Source organism: Saccopteryx leptura, chromosome 3 (genome assembly GCF_036850995.1).
Source record: "Saccopteryx leptura isolate mSacLep1 chromosome 3, mSacLep1_pri_phased_curated, whole genome shotgun sequence".
In the NCBI taxonomy this organism is placed as follows: Eukaryota; Metazoa; Chordata; class Mammalia; order Chiroptera; family Emballonuridae; genus Saccopteryx; species Saccopteryx leptura.
Window position 1 is genome coordinate 293,281,437 of NC_089505.1, and position 6,497 is coordinate 293,287,933.

Below are 6,497 nucleotides of genomic sequence, written 5' to 3' on the forward strand. Positions count from 1 at the left end.
CTTCTGGGTGTTGTTCACAGCCATTTTCTGTGAGAAGCAAAAGAGAGAAAACTTTATGAGACATGTGAAGAGATGAGAATCAGCGAAGAGAAAAATGTTTAAGTGTCCTGAGGGCAAGACACCACTGTCCTTGGGACCATAAGTCATCCACATTTCTTTAATAAATGCCCCTTTTTACTTAAACTGGTTTGATTGGAATATTCATAGATAAAATCAGAAGAAAATTCAGTAATTTAAAAATAATGAGAAGTTTCTAATATACTCATAATAGGTTTATTTTAGTTTCTTAACATTTTCTGAAAATTTATTGCAGTCAGCATTCTATTTTATTACTTGGCTTTTTAATTTTTTTGTCAGTTTTTCAATTGAAGTTGACAGTCAGTACTATTCTGTATTAGTTTTAGGTGTACCACATAGTGGTTAGACTTTCATATACTTTAGAAAGTATGCCCCTGAAATTTCCAGTACCCACCTGGCCCCACAAAGAGTTACCACAGTATTACTGACTATATTCCCTATGCTGTACTTTACATTACTTGCCTTTTAAAATTGAAACTGTTACAAATTCCACAACTTGGCTTGATGCTCTTATTTACCTCTTTACAAATTACTTTGCTTAGCAGTTATTAAAAGGTATTTTCACAAGATAGAAGGTGGCAGAGGACAATCTGACTTTGGGTGGTGGGTATGCAACATAATTGAACGACAAGATAACCTGGACTTGTTATCTTTGAATATATGTATCCTGATTTATTGATGTCACCCCATTAAAAAAATAAAATTATATAAAAAAAAAAAAAAAAAAGTTTTGGCACATAAATACAATGGAATATTACTCGACCATAAATAAAGAATGATCTTACTTTTTGTGACATCATGGATGGACCTAGATGGTATTATACTATTTGATTCTTATAGTCCATTTATTTCATAATAAGTGTGTCTTAAAGTGTTTGTTGTTTATGCTGACATCCTCAATAATTATCAGAATTTGTTCTTCTGTAGAATTCTTATGGAAACAAATGACATAAGACAAACTTCGGCTCACCTACAAAGTGCTGCTTGCTCTCCTTCACTGCCATAATTTTATCATTCTTTAACCTGGCATCAACAAGAGCTAAATGCATCATCTGCTTAATGCATACAAAGTTACTTTAAGAAAAGAAAATGAATGATAGTGTAATGTGTTACCCTGAAGTAGAAAATTCTGAAACTAAAATAATAAAAAGGTTAATATTTTCCTATGGTTTACAGTAATTTTGATTGAGAAAAAATTATGAAGAAATTTTGTTAAGCAGTTTCACCTCAATAATTCAATAAAAAGAAAAAATGAAAAAAAAAAAAAAAAAGGTATTTTCTGGAAAAAAAAATTTAGAAAAATAAATATATAAAGCATGTTTTAGAATAGAGATATTGATTTTAGATTACTCAAAAAAATGCTTTTAAATTATTTTCTTCCCGTCAAAAGGTGGAGTCTATCTTTGTAGCTATTAGAACTGGATGGAAGCTGTGACTTGATTTGGCACAATGGGTATTACAAACAGGCTGCAAAGGACATGAGAAGGACTATGTATAGGGGCTTGGTTTCTTATTGCACTTTGTAGTACCCTGTGACTACTATATAAAAGACCCCAAGCGAGGTGGAGAGTGACAGGCCACATAAAAATAATTAAGGAAGCCAGGTCAACATCCAACCAACCACACACTCTTGAGTGGCCCATCCTCAGTCAACCAGCTTACCTGCCTGCTAACCACAGATGCAGGACAAAACCCAGAGGTCAGCAAACGTGGCCCACAGAGCTGTGAGATAAATTCAGTGGTTGTGGGTTTTGGGCACTAAGTGTTAAGGTGATTTTTTTAAATGTAGCAATAGATAATTTACTCAGAGATTTAAGCTGTTTTCCTTATTTGACCAAGAAAAGCAAACAGGAAATTTAATCCAAAAATGCAAATTGTAGAGGATAAACCAAGCTGCTTATAAATCTAGCCCAGTCTCTCACAGTTCATAATCATCTTTCCCTTGTCTGGAATGTTCCCACTCAGCACCCCGGACCATGGAGCCTCTCCCACTTCTGCCACTTGCCCCACTTGGCTTCCCCACAAATTTCCACTTAGGAATCATGAATCCACTTCTGGGAAGCCTTCTAAAAACAGGCAAGAAATGAATTATTTCATCCTTTGTGTTAGCTTGCATAGTGTTCAGACCTCTACTGAAGTATGAATCTTTATTATATGCGGCTTAAGTGTCTGTTTGTTGCCGATAGCTTATTGGTTGCTTGCGTAACTGTACTAGCCAATGGGGTGAAGTTGCCACGGCATTCAAATAGTCCCGCCTTCTGGTATGCCACCTCACAAATTGAGGTTAAAGATTGGAGCAATTATTATGCTGTTAAGAAATCTTAACACCAGAAGGGGTCTTTGCAATGGTACAAGACTAGAGGTTCTCCAATTGAAAAATAATGTCATAATAGCTAAGTCTTTGGCTCCTCTAAAGGTGAAATACATGTCACTCCAAGAATTGATTTGGCTCCATCTCAAACAGGGTTGCCATTTCAATTGAGATTTAGACAATTTCCTGTAAAACTTGCCTTTGCTATGACCATCAATAAGTCTCAGGACCAAATCCTTAAGCGTGTTGGCATTTTTTTTACCTGAGCCTGCATTTGGACATGGTCAACTTTATGTTGCCTGTTCAAGAGTTCGTGAAAGAACGGACATAAAATTAAAAATAATTGATGGTCCTCTGCAAGGTGAGCTTAAAAATGATGGAAAGATCTACACAAGAAATGTTGTGTACAAAGAGATCTTTGACATATGAATTAACATTGTATTATTTAAATCACCTTTATTTATTGAGCTAGCAGTGGCTCTTAAGAAATGTATCGCCAGTGGTTTCCTTCATTGCACTCTACTTTAAGCAATTAAGCAAGTAGAAGGGGGAAACCCCATGGGGCAGTAAGCAAAGGGGCATCCTCGCCGCCTGCCCTGGGTAATTCAGTTTGAATTAACAGACACCTTTGCACAAATCATTTTAATTACAATTTATAATATCTAGAACAGCGGTCATTTCGTATGACTGCCGGGCTTTCTAGTATAATTATATCATCACACTGACTCTCACTCCTTCCTTCACTAGCATGTGACTCTCTCAAGTCCATGACTCTGTTGATTAAGTCAGACTTAGAAGGATGCCCCACAGTAGAAAACACTTGATACGGAGCTTCAGATAGCTCACAGCACTTTATAGGGTTTTAATACCTATATATAACAAAATGCATCAATGTTCAAAGTTGACCACTAAATTTTGACAAATATAATGCACCCATGTAAGCATCACTTAGATTAAGATATAGAACATTTCTATCACCTCAGAAATTTCCCTCCTGTTCCTTCCCAGTCAACTTCTCCCCAGAGTCCCAGCCCCAACCCACCGCCTACAGGTGACCCCTACCCTAATCTGTGTCCATGGATTAGTGTTGTCCATTCTTTCACTCCATGTAAATGAAATTGTTATTTGCTAGTTTTTGTCTGGCTTCTTTCTCTCAATACACCGATTTTCAGATACATTCATGTCATTGCATGTATCATTTATCTGTTCCCTTTGACTGCTTCAAAGTGTTCCTTTGTATGAATTGGCCACACTTTCAACTACTTTCTTGATAATAGACATTTGAGTTGTTTCTTTCTTTGAGCTAATTATGAATAAATCTGCTGAACATTACCATACAAGCCTTTCTGTGGACATAGCACTCACTCTTGTCGGGTTTGTTTCCAGCAGCAGAATTACTCAGAAACAGAGCGGATGTGTGTTTAACTTCGTTACAGACTGACAGACAGTTTTCTGTGCTAGTTGTAGCATTTATAATCCCATCAGTAATATGAGAGTGTCCATTGCTCCATAGCAATTCTGATGAGTCAGTTGTGGTGTCTCACTATAGTCTCAGTATGTTTTTGTAGAAAAGCTGTAGTCTGCAATGAATACTAAGCAGAACTTGATGAGGATGATGTCTAAATAAGTATACTGATGTATGATATCCATAAGGGTTAACATGGTTATCAGTTAATCGGTTAGCTCTATGTATTAATGAAGCAGAATAAACTAATTTTTAGCATTCTGCTATAAGTAAGGCACTCCAGTATATGCTAATTTTTTTAGCCTAGTGTTTATAATTAAGAGTTCTGTTATTGATCACTTTTAAAGTTGTAGGTCACTATGACAAATGTATCATTTAATTAGATATCAAAATATTTCATTGTGGAAGAGGATATGATAAAGGAGCCGTGCTTCTCTGCTTTGAGGAGAAAGCTATGGTTCATGTCAATTGTGACTAACTAAAATCCACAGCAAGTGCTGGAACTGGCTCTTCAATCCATATCCTCTAATTTCAGATAGTGTCTTCCCTGCTAGGTCAAGTTGCCTCTTTCTAATGACTCATGGTGATGCTTCAGCTTTGTTCAAATAATAAATGTATAAACACCAAACTGTTAAGATGGTAAGTTAGCTCATTGCTACACATTTCCATAATAATACAAACAAGCCCTGGCCAGATATGCAGTTTGTTAAAGCGTCGTCCTGAGGCGTGGAGGTTGCCTGTTCAATCCTTGGTCAAGGCACGTTTAGGAGTGGGTTGATGTTCCTGTCTCTCTCTGTCTCCTGTCCTCTCTCTCTAAAATCAATAAAATAAACAAACAGAAAAAAACAATACAAACTGGTTTCTTTCTGGAACACTGCCTAAGGATGAAGGAATGGACTAGTTGTCATTCAGCTACAATTATTCTGTGAAATTAGAACTAGGCATAAGAAACTCTAAATAACTTTACATAATGGGAATTTCATAGCTAGTAGTTGTCTACAGAAATAGAGGGAGATGGAGAAATCAGAAAGTATCTTATGAATTAAATGCAATAATTTAACTTAGGTAATATAGAATCCCACAAGAAAAATGTGCTTAACAATTTATTAGGTAGATTTAGTAATAATGACCACAATTTCCCACATTTATCTAGCTGTGTAGCGACAGTTTACTCATAAAAGTGTCAGTTGTTTTAAAATTAAGTACAGTTTTAAAAGTAGGATGTTATCACTGAGTATTCAAATTAAAATATACCTCAGGTTAAAACATTTGCAAATCTTAAGTATAATGAAGTAAATAATATGGGTGTTTTCCAAATCCTTTCAATTAATACATTTGTTTATTCAGTAGGACATGTTGGATGCCTACATGCTATAAAGCACCGCCAGGGCTCAGAACAGGGGCTGACGCTGTTCATCGCAGCCGGTGTCCCCTGTCCAGCTGCCAATTCTGGGAGAACAGCTGTCTCCATTACCACATCTTCCATGTTCAGTAGATAGCTTCTCAAGTGCATTCAAGCTTTGCTATTTATTAACTCCGTAACTTTACACAAATTACTGTACTTGACTCCTTTATGTTTCAACCTTTTAATCTGCATATTGGGAGCAATAGTTAAACCTCTGATTTATCACTTAATAATTGAAAAAATGAGCAATTCCAAGATGTCGATAGTGTAGGTGGACGTTCCAACAGCCAACTCTCAGGACCAAATAGGATTACAAGTTAATTTAAGAACAATCATCTTGAAAAACCAACTTTGGACGAAATGAAGAGAGTCTATAACTAAGGATCACAGGGAAGCCACATTGAGACTGGTAGGAAGGGTGGAGATGAAGGGCTGCCCCACTTGCAGGAATGAGCCACGACGGAGAGAGCAGAATTTCACTGCCTGAAGGCTCACCCTGAAAGGTGTGGGTCCTCAGTCCTAGGCCTGGAGCCCCACCCTAGAGACAAAGAACCAAGAAGAGGTGCCCACACAGCATTTGGAGGTGAAAAGAGCCGAGGTTTCTGTCTATGAGAAGGAGACAAAGCTCTCAGAGACACAGGCTCTGTTTCAAAGGGCCAGCAGAGAAAATCTCATTCACAGTCACTTACCTGGGGATCCTGAGGAAGGAGGGCTGAGAGGACTAGAGTTGCATGAGGACAGTGTAAAGTTGGAGGCCCAGGGAAAACACTATGGGAGACAAACACGGGAACCCTTGTGCCGAGTTATTCTCCAATACCCCAGTTTCCATCTTTCTTGGGCGGAGCATCTCCACTGAGCAGCATCAGTGTGGGGAAAAGCTACTGCTCTGCTCTCAGGAGTCTCTCCTGCCAAGTCATGGAGACTGGGTTGTTCTGAGAAGAGTGAAAGCAGGGGGCACTTCACTGGCTCAGTTTTCTGGTTTTGAGGCCAGAGATTCTTCCAAAACACTCCTGAGCTTAAAACTGGTAATTTGACATCACGGGAGATTCAGTAGCAACTCTCCAATGTGCAATCAGACCACACCTCTGCATCTCAGAGGCCACACCCACCAGACTTCTACTACCACACCCTACTGAGATCTGTGAAAAAAGTCGGGAAAAACTGACTTCTGAAGCCAAAGGGCTGAGCTCCACCTACTGCCCTTCCTAATCCCTGAATTGCCCCAGGCTCTAAACTCT